This window comes from Alligator sinensis, unplaced genomic scaffold (assembly GCF_000455745.1).
Source record: "Alligator sinensis unplaced genomic scaffold, ASM45574v1 scaffold118_1, whole genome shotgun sequence".
In the NCBI taxonomy this organism is placed as follows: Eukaryota; Metazoa; Chordata; order Crocodylia; family Alligatoridae; genus Alligator; species Alligator sinensis.
This window is the reverse complement of record NW_005841850.1, coordinates 3,912,367-3,925,428: the sequence shown is the minus strand read 5'-3', so window position 1 is coordinate 3,925,428 and position 13,062 is coordinate 3,912,367. Positions and strand designations below refer to the sequence as shown.

Below are 13,062 nucleotides of genomic sequence, written 5' to 3'. Positions count from 1 at the left end.
GGGTGGGGAGGTTCAACAAACCATTAAAGCTGGCTGAAGTGTCAAAAATACCCAGCAACCTGTCCAACGAGTATGCGTGTACCTCCAAGGGTGGGAAGAGCTGTAATACAGCAGCAACCGAGCAGCTCCCTGGATTAGCTAGATAAACAGGTATTCAGTTACATACTTAGTGGAGCAGATATAATCAGTCACTAAATACTGTATACTTTGGGCTTGAAAATGAAGCTTCATATTGGTTTTAAAATGAGCGCTCTTTGCTTTAGCACAGAAAAGATCAGTCCTAGGGATTAAACAGAACGGAGTGGGGCAGTGCACTGCGTGAACACGCTAACACCCCTGATGCACACCCCAAGATGAGCAATGTTGTTCATAACCAGGATTTTTCATGCACCTCAGCTTTTTAAAAACTGAAACATCACCATTTCCATCTTGCACCTGCTAGTTGTACACAGCCTTCAGCAAGGTTCCTCGAGAAGAGAAGAGGAGTCCGAACAACCAGCTTCCGATTTCTGCTATCCAAGGGCAAAGGTTTATAGTGGGAATTGTTTGCTCCAACTCTTGCTGAAGCTTTAAGGGTTTTCCTTTGCTATTCCATTTGGTAAATGCAGTACAAATAGTCTTTAGGCTGTCCTGGATTCTCATCTCTTTCACTCTCTTAAGTGGAACATGGAAATGAGACTTAATTTTAAGTCTGACAGCTCCCCTCCCCTGCCCCCCATTGGAAAGTCAATTGTTTGTCAGATTTAAGTGAACTACAATCATCTAAAGAGGCTTTAGAAATGGTTTTGAGAAACAACTATACATGCATTGGCTAGGAGACTGCAACTAAAGCTTCACACTGCAGCAACCAAGACTTAAAAAGAAGAAATACGTGCATCTAGTAATTGCACCAGAGCGTCAGAGTGCAAAACAGATGGAGATTTCTTTCAATAGGACCATTTACACCAGGAGAAAAAAAAAGTTAGTTCTTCTAGCAAAACACCCTCCCCACATACCTGGCATGTCTTCTCCCCCTCTTCCCCCACAGGGTGAAGATTGCACATTCATTTCTCATCTATTCCTAGGGTCCTGTTACCAGGGCAGAATGAGCTCCAGTCTTTAAGTATATTTACCAGCCTCTAAAGGATTTTGGCAGGGTAAGTGCTGCTGTCCCTATGCTATAGATAAGGGGCTGAGGCAAAGAGACACTAGTTGTTTAGTCAAGGTCACAGCGTCTGTGGTAGAGGAGAGGATTGAACAGGGTCACCCAAGTGCAAAGCTAGTGCCTCTCATGGGATCATCCTTCCTTTGCCAATGCTTGATACAAGCCTCAGAAGTTATAACTGTATTATGTGCGTGCGAACGGTGCATCTCAAGGGTTTTGACTGCTCCAATCTTTGCAGCCTCTGAACGCAAGACGGCTTAACTGCCTAGCGTGAAAGTTCATTTTCCCAAGTGGTTGAGGAGAAAGCCACAGAACCCGACTAAAGAAGATGTATTATCTGCCACCATTTTAAAAACACTGTTCAACATGAACCCGTTCTGTAAAGCAGGAGGATATAAAGAAAAGAGACCCAACATGCTGCATTATTGACACTGACTTCAGCAAAGAAGCACGGCTACTTCGCAGAGCTCAGCAAGGAAGACGTAAATGCACGCTTGTATTTGACGTGCAAGATGAAGTCACAGTTTTCTCCTGAAAGAAGGCTAATATAAAACCAATCCCATCTTACAAGCCATTTTCATGCTTGCCACCACACATAACAGCTTGTTAACTACTCCTCACAGTAAGAAGAGTTGCCACTCTTACCAGATTCCTTATACAACCGTCTTAGCTGCTTGCTGGCTTAATCCCGGACCGATTCCTAGACTGGAAGCAGCAAGGAAACTATGCTGCTATTGTTATTAGAGTCTAACGTGCAAAACACCAGTGTGGAAGAGGTCTGTTAAAACCACCCAAAGATTACTCGGGGGCAGGCAGGAGTTTTCAGAGCCATCCAATTCCAAAAGGCATCTCAGTTGGTAGCTTTGAAAGGCACCGACTTCTACACACCACTTGCACATAGATGCTTCTGGGTCTCAACATCCTCCACAACCCGAGATCTTCGGAATCAGATGGGGTCTGTGCCACGTGTAGATCGGGCCCAGAGCAAATATTGTAAGGGGCTGTACAAAATCCTAGCACAGCCCAAGAAGAGCCGCAGTACGTGCTGACACTGTTTTCAAGCTGCAGCTGCTTTGTCAGCATCACGGCGGTACTCGCCAGCTCTGCAGACGAACGCAGCGTTCGAGGTGCTATCTGAATGGGTTGACTGCACTTTTTGCAGCTCAAAGGGGGAGCACGGGAGAGAAGGATCCTAAAAAAGCCACTCTTGCCAAGACAAATGAGAGGCTAGCTCAGCTTTCCTGTTCTCAAGATACACAGGGTCCTAAGCGGTGTTGAGAAAGAGGGGGAGAAGGGAGCAACACGGGTCATGCATTTCCTTCTTGTTTTTATTGCCGAAGGGAAAAAATAAATAAATCAAACCATACTATAAAACTAAATAGTCAGGACAGTTTTGTAGGCTGCTCCCCCTCCTCCCCCAAGAGGTCACTGGCAATGCCCAAGCTACAGGCCAACCCTCTGAAGGCAAAAGGCTGCAGGGAGCCAGAGAGACTTTGCAGCACCCTGCCAGATGGAGGCTATATGAAAAACCCACACGTATACACAGCTTCTAAGCCAAGAGCACAGTTGTTTTTGGTCCTTCCCAATCAGGCTGCTTAAGATCTTCTGCAGCCAAGGACAGGGAGGGGGAAGGGAAGTCAAGTCTGCCACAGTCTCCCTTGCAGAGCGTAGTAAATGGCCGTACCAAAGCTCTGGTCAGTTCAGCCTGGAACGGCCTGAGGGACAGAGACGTCCCACGCCAGGACCTTACTTGAGGAGAGTGCCATTGCAATCCAAGTGGCCAGTTCATCTAGAGCAGTTGGTGGCCCAGTGTGTGGCAGCCCCACTTTCTCGTGCCCAGGCACACAGCATAAGAGACGAGAAAACCCTCAACAATGGTATTCAGTCTTTATTTTCACTTCCTGTTCCAAAGTGCATTGCCACACTTCACCGCAGAGCTGCCTGTGTTGCAGCGAAGGGCACAGCGATTCCTGTATCTGGCTCTTCAGAAGAGCGATGCGAGGCAGTTCCCAGTTCTGGATGGTATTCCTAGCCTTGCTGCACATCTGCTTTCTGACTTCAGGGTGCCCCGTTCTCTGCATCTCCACTTCTCTTCGGGGAGCGAATGCTCGCTCTTGTGCAGACGGGAGATTTGTTAATGGGGCAGTATCTGCCTCGAGCAAAGTGTGACAGTTTGACTCAGAAAGGAAACCGTCAGAGCCTTGTACCTTAGTGTTCGGGTACTTTTTGCCCAGAGCAGTGCTGGATCCACCTGCTCTCGAGACAGCTGTGGAAACACTCCCGCGCTCATCTTTTGACTGTCAAGGGCCAGATGCAAGCTACCATAAGACTAATGCAAACTCCTATTTCAGAGTCATTAGCCGTGGCCGTCTGTTCACTAATTGTCCTATGTTTCCCCCTGCACACATACCAATGGAGAGATTTCCATTCGCTGCCCCGGGGCTCATTTTAATGTTTCAGCTGCTGCTTCTTTCAAGTCTCCTTCTGGGCCTGCAAGATGCAATTGCACACACACGCACAAAGTGACACGCTGCCATGCCCGTGGTGGGCACCGTTTGGTCTCGAGCCAGAAACCGCTCTCCTTTCTATACGGAGGGCACAACTGACGGGCTGGAGATAAGAGCTTAAAGTCCCCAAATTTCCTTCTCCGGCTCCTGAAATGGCCAGAGAGAGAACAGACTTGATGTGCAAAGCCTTCTACGACTGAGAAGAGGAAAAAAAAGTCTCCCTGCCCCCTTTTTAAAAGTGGCTCAGTGACTAAGTAGCTTTACAAGTCAAGGTAAATTAAAGTAGTTAAAATGGGGAGTTGAGATCAGATGCATAACGCGCTGGTGGCTTTATCAATTAAGGAAAATCCAACATTGTTGGCCACCAACTATTGGCATCTTTCTTCACAGCTGTTAGTCATGTACAGACAAGGCCCCTGGCCAGGTCAAGTTGACGCACACGCTACTGTTACCCAATACCCAGACTTCCTACATTTATTGCAAGAAGTCAAAAGGCTGGTATTGTGACTAGGCAAGCCTGGAATAGAAATAAAGGCTGAATACTGGGACAGGAGCAGCTTCTAGTAGCAGTGCTGTCAGGTGCATCTCTGTACCCCTAAGCAAGATGAGGGTGGCGAGAAGCCCTCTGTGTAAGTAAAGCCAGACTTACTGGAACAAGGACTTCCCTTTTGGAAAGGAAGCGGAAAGGCTACAGAACCCCCCCGGAATTTGATCCATTTCTCAATACAAGAGGAAATACCCAACCACCAGTACAAGGACATCCTCATCTAAAGGGGGCCCTTTCTTTGGGTTTTTTTAAATGATAGGGGTACCATTTTCAGGTCTTACCAGGTGACAGCACAGCCAGATGCTCACCTGGGGCCAGTCACCCCCATAGTATCCACGAGGGCTGGGCCAAAGCACCCCACCTGAACAGTTTTTCCGCAGAAACCCAGGGGTTTGACTGAACAAAAAGAAAAGCCTTCATAAGAAGTGTATGCTTTCCATGGAAAGTTTCGATTTTTGTCACAGTGGCAAACGCCCGAAAACTGAAATATTTGGGTTGGTAGCTTATGCTTGCTATTAAAAACATTTAGACTTTCCCATGGAAGAATTTACACTTACTCTTGTTTTAGCTGAAGTATTAACAACAACAAAAAAAACACTTTCCTAATATTAACTGCACTGGAGCCATTTGATTTTACCTGCTAAGGATCCAACCCTTATGTTACATCAAAAACAACCACCCATCGCACATACAACACACACACCCACGCCACTTACCCTGGAAGGCAGAGAAGTTTTCCATTCACCCTTTTCCATGCTTTAAGGATGGGTGGGGAAAAAGGGCGTGCATAGGTCACCGTCACCAAGGATTTCAAAGCAGCCAAAAGGATGTCGACACACATCTTCCATTCACTGTAATGACAGACGCGTCTACATCCCCTACGCTTCTTTGAAAGCTTCAACCTAGTGACTATCAAAAGATATTAAGCTGGAAGAATGAAGGGTTTTCTTCTTTCCTAGCGTACGGTACGCATCATCCTTAATACCTAAAAATACAACTGCACACTGAAACCTGCAGACTTCAATAAAAAGCCCACGTAAAACAGCGATGAGAACGGCAAGGGTTCCTTTCTAAATTAAGACCTATTCAAACAGAAGTGAAAGTTCTTTGACACATCAACGCACCCATGCTTTGAAGCAGATAACAAGATTAGAGATAGGTGGGAAACTTGTTTTCCTGTCCTGTTAAATGCAAATTTTCAATAAAGTGCCTATTCCATGTTAGAGCCAAACCCCTCCCACTAGAAAACAAAAATCTCGCCCCAAAAAAAACAGAGACAGGTTTTCTTTTGGTCTCATTTAGGTTGTTTTTTGCAAGATGGGGGGGGGCGGGGAGGGGGGCGAGGAGAGATGCATGCAGACACTCATCTCTTCTTCTCTGATTTGGGGTATGGAAGACTAGATCCAAGGACCCACTGTGCACAGCTTGGTCCTCCAGGAGAGAGCTCCGACTACCAGGCCCTTTGCTTTTCCAGGACAGGTCTCTTGGTAGTAGCTCCGCACATGAACTTTTGAACAGCCAAGGGTCTCCCTGGCCTAATGAATGACCACACTGGTTGTCCCAGTGGTTAGGGCAGTCTCCTGGGATCTGTACACCACTGAATACGCAAGCAGAATATCATTATCTGCTTGCCATATGAAAAAAAGAGACATTTACTCTGGAAGCAAGTCAGGGCCTGGAATAGCCCCAGCTATTAAAAACATAAAAAGCCACCCTTAAAAAAAAAAAAAAAAAAAAGAGGTAGCTTAGCTCCCACTCCCACCCCATATGCAAGGCTCACCAAGAATCAGGGCCCAAGACTTAATTATGGCTTCATGATTAATGCAATTCCTTAATGGACATACAACGCCTTTGAATTCAACTTCAGAAGTTAAAAGCAATAACCAAGAAGAGCAGAAAGAGACAGCAGGCCAAATCATGCCCTCCATCACACCCAGCACACTGCACTTTCAAGGAGCACAGAAGGGCTTAGACAGCAACAGCATGCCGTGGCCATGCTCGCTCTCATGCTGGAAGGTCCTCAATGGATTACTCCATATTTGCACCAGTATATGTTAACAGGATATGTATCCTCTAACTGTTGCCTTTCTAGGCATCACCCCCCCTCATTCAGGGAGAAACACTGGCCTGACACCAATGCAGATCCATCCGAACTCCAGTAATGACATTTAAAGCCAGCCAGCTTAGGACCGTCTAACAAACGGGCACCTATCCCAATTCTGGTCCGACAGCCGTTCTTCACCAGGTCAGGTCATCCCATTTGTTTATCTCCCTCGCTGCAAACATGCCAACGAGGAGGAGCTGCTGGTTTATTTTTAGAGCAAGTACCGCAATTGTGCAAAGCAGACCATGCGTCTGCAGCAGCATGCCACCACCCCACCCACCCTGCCTCGGAGCACTGTCCTGGTATCCTCCCCTAGTACAGGGAGAAAAAAGAGCCAAGCCAAAAAAAAAAAAAAAAAAATCCCTTTCTCGTTTTAGGGAGACCACTGCTGGAAACGGGAAGTTGCTCCCTCCGCCTTGCTTGCTTTCATTAAGACAGAAAAATCAGCCACCTCGGCACGCAGGCTGTACGCACCATTTGTAGCTCGCTCCCCCCCCAGCCACAACCGTGTACCAGGCAGGTTAAACACAACCATTCACCACTTCTTTTTAAGACAGGATACTGTTCAAAGCAATTCAGGCCTAGCAGCAAAAGGCTGAGGACCTCTATCAGCCGTCCCCCTTCTTCTGTGCGTAGCTCTAGAAGTACGTACCGCTCAATGGGAACATCCTCAGTTGGCCTGGTTCAAACATGGCCAGCAGAGGTGACAGATGCCGGCTATAAGTTCACACACACACACACACACACACACACACACACACACACACACACACACACACACACACACACACACACACACATAAGTTCACACACACACACACACACACACACACACACACACACACACACACACACACACACACACACACACACACACACACCCCCTTCCTGCCAGCGGGTGGTTTCCCTTCTGCTCCCCCTAAACCCGATCCAATGCACAATCCACACGCTAAGGCAAAGTTCACTCCCTGGTTTTCTGTGCCAGTAAAGCAACCTACCAGGAACTGAACCAAATTCAGTTCAAGCCTCTCCATAGCTGTGCCAAGTCCTCATCCTGCTCCTCTCATTTCACATCTCTCTGACCAAGTAAACCCTACCCCAATGCTCCCTTTAGGATTGGCAGGTAGCCTAGAAACATTATACCACCCCTTCTCAAAGCCTGGTGCAGGCAGCAGGTTAGGCTGATGACTGGAAGAAGGGGGACGCTGCTAGGGTGCCCGTATATACTCTAGCTTCTCTCAGCTGCCAGCCCGGTTCCTTGGAGCCGTCTGGTACAGATTAGCGCAGCCTGACTAGTTCAGCTGTGGGTGGGGTACCACTGGTGATGCCCAAGTGTCTGCCCTTCCTTCCCCTCATCCTAGATGTGCTGTAGCTCAGAAGCAAGGAAGCAGCTGCCAGATAGTTTCTTAACCCTAGACTGTGGCTGGGACACACCCAAAAGGAAGTAAAAAAATGCCCATTGCGTATTACTCAAGCTTCCCAGACTTTCTGCCCCGGCACAGACCCAGGTGGGCTACTCATCCGTCCAGGAACAAAGTGGAGAAAGTGTGCGGGAATGAATGTACAAGGTGGCCAAAGCAGCTGAGTCACTAAAGGCAGAAGCACATGGCTGGTATAGGCAGGCAGTGCAATATTACCCTCCACGATTAAACAGAGAGGAACTACATCTCAGGGGGATGCCTGCTCTGGGGTGGTGCAGCCATGTATCACAGGGGCTTACAGCACAGCTCTGAGCAAGAGTCTAGCCATTACATTCTCCATCTCCCGCCAAAAATACACTTAGCTGACAAGCTATAGCCAAGTGTGACTTCATGACTTAAACAGCCTGCGCTCTGCGCTGAAAAGAAATGAGAAATTTCAGCCTGAAGGGAAGGGTTTGGGATTTAGCCTTCAAAAGCCAACACATCTGAAGTGGTCCGGCTGAAGTGGAAAGCGTCTTTCCAGTCGTGCACGCGCAGAATTACTTGCACAATCTACCAGGGTCAGCAAAGGAGTAAGTGTAGGAGTCGGTCATGTAAGCACATATCCATGCCATTAGCATGCAGGGGGAATGCTTCTCTCTTTCTTTTCTTAAAGGCAATGTTAAGCCCCTATGTGAATGTCTGCCTCTCAGGCAGATGGCTCCCCTTCGGTACGTCCATGGAAACCCAATCAAATCCAAGACACAGCGAGGGACAGAATCAGGCCTTTAAGGGGACACATGTCAGTTCTTCATGATTTAAGATGGTATAAGTGGGATCAGACATGACTGGGAGAGTCAGGATGAAGGAAAAAAAGACCCTGGTCAAAACCAGGGTAGTTTCAGGGTAACTAGCCACTGCCTCCGGGTTGCACGTGTATGTGCAAGCAGAGGGCTCAGTTCCAGGCTCTGCTGGATCTTCTTGATGGAAACTAACCTGCTGAAGAGTCAACTGTCCGCCTCTGCAGGAATTTGCTGAAGGACAGGGTCATGCTTCATGTTCCAGGTACTCTGGGATGTAAAGCAGCCCACTGCTGTAGGTTACAGAGTAGTCTGCTCTGACTTACCTCCAACAGAGTCCACCCTGCAAAGTTTTGCTAGCAGAACTCAGAATTCACAGCCTAAAAAAAAAAAAAAAAACTCTTCTGTGGCAGCCAAACCCTCCTCCTGCCCAGAGGGCCACCACTTTTGCCAGCGTAAGGCTTCTGCCACCATCCCCCAGCCAACAAAAGGTCTGCAGAGGTCTTGCCATGCCTTCTGCCAGTTGTAGCAGCTGCTTCAGCTACCGTCTTTCCAAGGGCATGCTTTGCACTCTGCCAGTGCAGCTGCTGTAGTGATGCCGTGTGGATCTACTCGAAACAGGTGGATAGGCATGTCCTGGACCATTCCAGATATGCAAATGTGGTACAAATCCACCCTCTGCCCCTTTCCTGCCTTCCTAATTAACACAGCACAAACTCTGGCTTGCTGTTACAACTCTTCGCTGCCTCCCCTACTCTCTCCAGGACAGCAAGATATGGCAATGAGAATCTATGGAGAACTTGAGGCAAGTTAGTAACACAACGCTGGAAGCCACTAGCAACATGGATTTGAATCCTACAGTAGGGGTCAACCCCCTTGCACACTAGAGCCAGTCAGTAATATAAAGGTCTTATGCACTCAGTAGGCATGGGTAATTCTCTCCCCCACAAACCCTTCGAATACGTCCTCTCGGCACCTTCCGACCATACAAAAACTAACTAGAGGTAAAAATCCAAGAACTGGCATTTCTAAGGAGGAGAATTAGAGCAACAAAACAAACGAGTGTTTTGTTCAAAAGGTGTGTGGCACCCATAAAAAAGGGGAAACGAAGCAAGGAAGCAAAAGATCCTCTTACATAAGGCCTCCTGGAAAAGGAAGTCCTTTTGACCGAGCAGGCCTTGCGAACATGTGGCTGCAGGTTGCAGTTCGGACTGAACAAAAGTCACTGCTCCAGCTGTTTAGGTTTATAAGCACCAGGTTGTTTACCGTACATGTTGGACCTCCACAAGTTCAAAGTTTTAACAACTCATCCTTCTCCCTGCCAACCCCCCCCCTCCCCCCCCCCCCCCCCCCCCCGGCTTCCAATCACCACCACACCTTTAAACACTTGGCAAGCTAAAATTTAAGTCTGGTTGATTAAAAAAAAAATAAAAAACCCCACTAGCTGGCAAACGCATCGGGATCTGTCAATGCAAGTTCACCTATCGTTTGTGGGTTATAGATTGCCTGTTCCAAATCTTGTTCTGTGGGGCCAAGGATTTGTCACAAGGCTATCCCAGATCATGGGCTTTGTTATAGGCACTTCCCATTCAGCAGGAGGCACATAGTCTGAGAGGAGGGGTTACAACGACTCCAGATCAACTCTGTACTTGGATGCCAGGCTTTCTGGGCTGCCCAAAACAGCCCCGAGAACAACTAAAGTCAGTCCCAGAGCCGTTTCAACTGGAGCAAGCCCGTCCCCCCTTTCCCCATGGCTAGCAAGGTATGCTGATATGCTCAGTGCCCCCCCCATCACTTCTCAGCACCATTGCTGCTGCTTCCCCGCCTAAAAATATCAAGAATGAAATAAGACGAAGCCAGCATAGATCTTGGAGCAGCCTGTTGGAAATGAAGACAGAGGATACACGTGAGCAGGCAAAGCATACACCAAGACCCAATTCATTCTTAACCCACAGTATCTTTACACCAGTTCAGCAAACAGGTGAAGAAAAGAGTCCCACTCGACTCTTAAGGTCCACCTAGTCCGGTATCTTGCCTGTGACAAGCAGGAATCATGCAGTAAGCAGATGTCAGACATTATTACCACCTGCACATGAGGTTTCATCCTGCTGTCCAAAGCAGCTTGAGTTCCTAGGTTTAATACAACAGCTTGTCCCACGTAAAGCAGGAAGCCAACAACAGAATGACAAACACAGCAAGGCTCGACTAAGGCACAGGACTGGGAGCGAAAAGGCCTTTTTCCTAATGCCTGCAGAGGACCAGGGCTAGGCGATACGTTTATGCCACAGAAGGCATAACTTCAGCAGAAGTGAGAGCAATGAGGACAAATAAGCAATTTATAAAAGACACCCAGAACACAGTTCAGCTCCATGCCCATGGCAAGACGGAACAACGTTTGAAGCCAACACTATTATAAAAAACTGACCTGGGCCAGCTGTGCAGTCCAGATGTGATCTACACGAATAAGCCTATCAGGGTAAAGGGTGAGAATGAAGCATGTGCTAAGGGTACAACAGGCTGAAGGAAAGCCCATTGGAGCAACGCACAGCACAACTATATGGCTCAGCAACCAGACAGCCCGCTCTAAGAGGCAAGTTAACACCATACTTACTGTGGGGATTTCCCCTCCACCCCTGCCATTTCATAGAACGGGGCTTCCCACGGTTGAGGCAGAATTAACTCATGTGCTCAGAGCTTGCAAAACCATTAAAAAAAACAATTTTTTTTAACTGAACTACACAAGACTCTGCCCAAAGTGAATAGTGCTACTCTGTGATGCAAGCTCCTGTCCCCATCAATGCTTGGGGCCCTTTCAACACGACTATTGAAATACATGTGGCTAACAACAGTGATGCACGAAGCTATTCAAAGCGACTTGCCCCGGGCCAGAGAGCACCGTAGCAGAAATCAGATATCAAGGTTTCCAGATCCCAGCCCCCGATTTCCAGGAAGTTGATTGCCTAGGCTCAGTCTCCCTCGCCTACCAGTCCGTACAGCGCAGTTACAATTGTTATTACTGTGGGCAAGCACGCAAAATTAATAATAATAATAATAATAATAATAATAATAATATTTCCAATACCTAAGGTGTGACTCAATGCTCTGCCTCACGTGCTATCATGCACCACTGTGCAGCAGTTGCCGACTGTGGCCTTCTACACCTGCTCCAGACTGGCCTAAGTGACCGCACAAGGGATCGAGCAAAGAATCAGTCCTGCCACCTTTATCCTCCAAGCCTGGCATTAAGGGACAGGGAGGCACTGTGCTCTCAGCTTAATTCCCCAGAGAAATCATACACCAAAACAGCAGTCAGTTACAAACACACTGGACTAATGGTAAAGCTATGCTTTCTGCTTAAAGATCCGTTTTCCTTATTGCAAGGATACTGCAGGCATCCAACTGGAGTATTTACTTGGTTGTGTTTTAAGGAACCCACACCAAAGTAAAAGCAAAAAGTCTGTAAAGGGGCAGAAGGAGGGGGTCTTCCCCCATCCCACCATCATCCTGGCAACAAGATGCAGGTCAAAGTACACTGATATTTGGTAGTTTCAAACAATAAAGGTATTGTCGCGGAACCTAGACAAATGCAGTTGGATGGGAAATTAAAAGCTCTCTTGTAAAGGTCTTTTATGAGAAGGGGAAAAGGAAGGAGGAGGAGGGAAGCAAGAGAAAGAACAGCAGATCCTTATGGACTTGATTTTACAGCAAGCCTCGCCTTTGCTTTACTGGCCCGGTCTTTCTGGTGGGCCCAGATGTGTACAGACAGCTTTTACCTTCTGCCAAGTCCACAGCCCCCAACGGAGCACTTCCGTGCAGCATTATATCCTAAAAAAATCAGTCCCGATTTAAAAAGTCTCACTTCACATTAAAGAGGGCGGTGTTGATCCTAGGTACGGTAACACCACGTGCACGCTACAACACACAACGGTACAACAGATGCAGCTTCTGCACCGAGCGCCTCTACCCCACCAGGACAGCGGTAGCAAAATCGAGACCCCGCTGGAGAGAGCATCGCCGTGTCACTTTTTCCCCCCTCCCTCCTCTGAAACCAGTCGTTTGTTTTCAACAACAACAACAACAACAAAAAAAGAGAAAAAACATCTGTCCAAGCAGCGCATCCACCTGCCCAAACTGAACCGTGGTGGTATTTGACAGAAGGGTACAAAACCGGCCTGCAAATGCAGAGGAGACACAGAAAAAGGAAAGGGAAAAAAAAAAAAAAAAAAGCAATCAAGATCTCAAAGGGAAATGATGTGCACGTATCTCCTCATCTTCACAACTGCCTGGCAGGAGGCTGTAGCTGCTGCAAGGTTTTTTTTGGTTGAAAAAAAAAAGAGCTTTACATTTGCATTGTAGCCACTATGAGCCCGCCGCCCCTCCCCAATCCTGCCCTGGGCGGGGAGCGCGCGCGGGGGGCACTACCTCCAGGGTGCGGATCTCGTGCTGCGTGAGGTCGTTGGAGGCGGCGCACTTGGTGCGGAGCCCGCGCAGGTTGGACAGCGAGATGTCGATGAGGTCCTGCAGCAGCCGGACCTGCTGCACCGTGCTCCGCGCCGCCGG

At 47.9% G+C, this 13,062-nt stretch overlaps 1 protein-coding gene across 3 annotated transcripts in view; it reads right to left on the bottom strand.

Moving 5' to 3' along the window:
• KSR1 (kinase suppressor of ras 1) overlaps positions 1 to 13,060 on the bottom strand; it is a 94,156-nt gene extending 81,096 nt beyond the window's left edge. For 2 of the 3 annotated variants that reach the window (XM_006016088.2, XM_006016086.3), the window contains exon 1: positions 12,925 to 13,056. The gene's annotated coding sequence lies outside the window, so the exon portion shown is untranslated. Of the gene's footprint in view, positions 1 to 8,828; positions 8,883 to 12,924 lie in introns of all 3 variants that reach the window. The other variant, XM_025210581.1, reaches the window with a different exon arrangement.
• Positions 13,061 to 13,062: the final 2 nt, after the last annotated feature.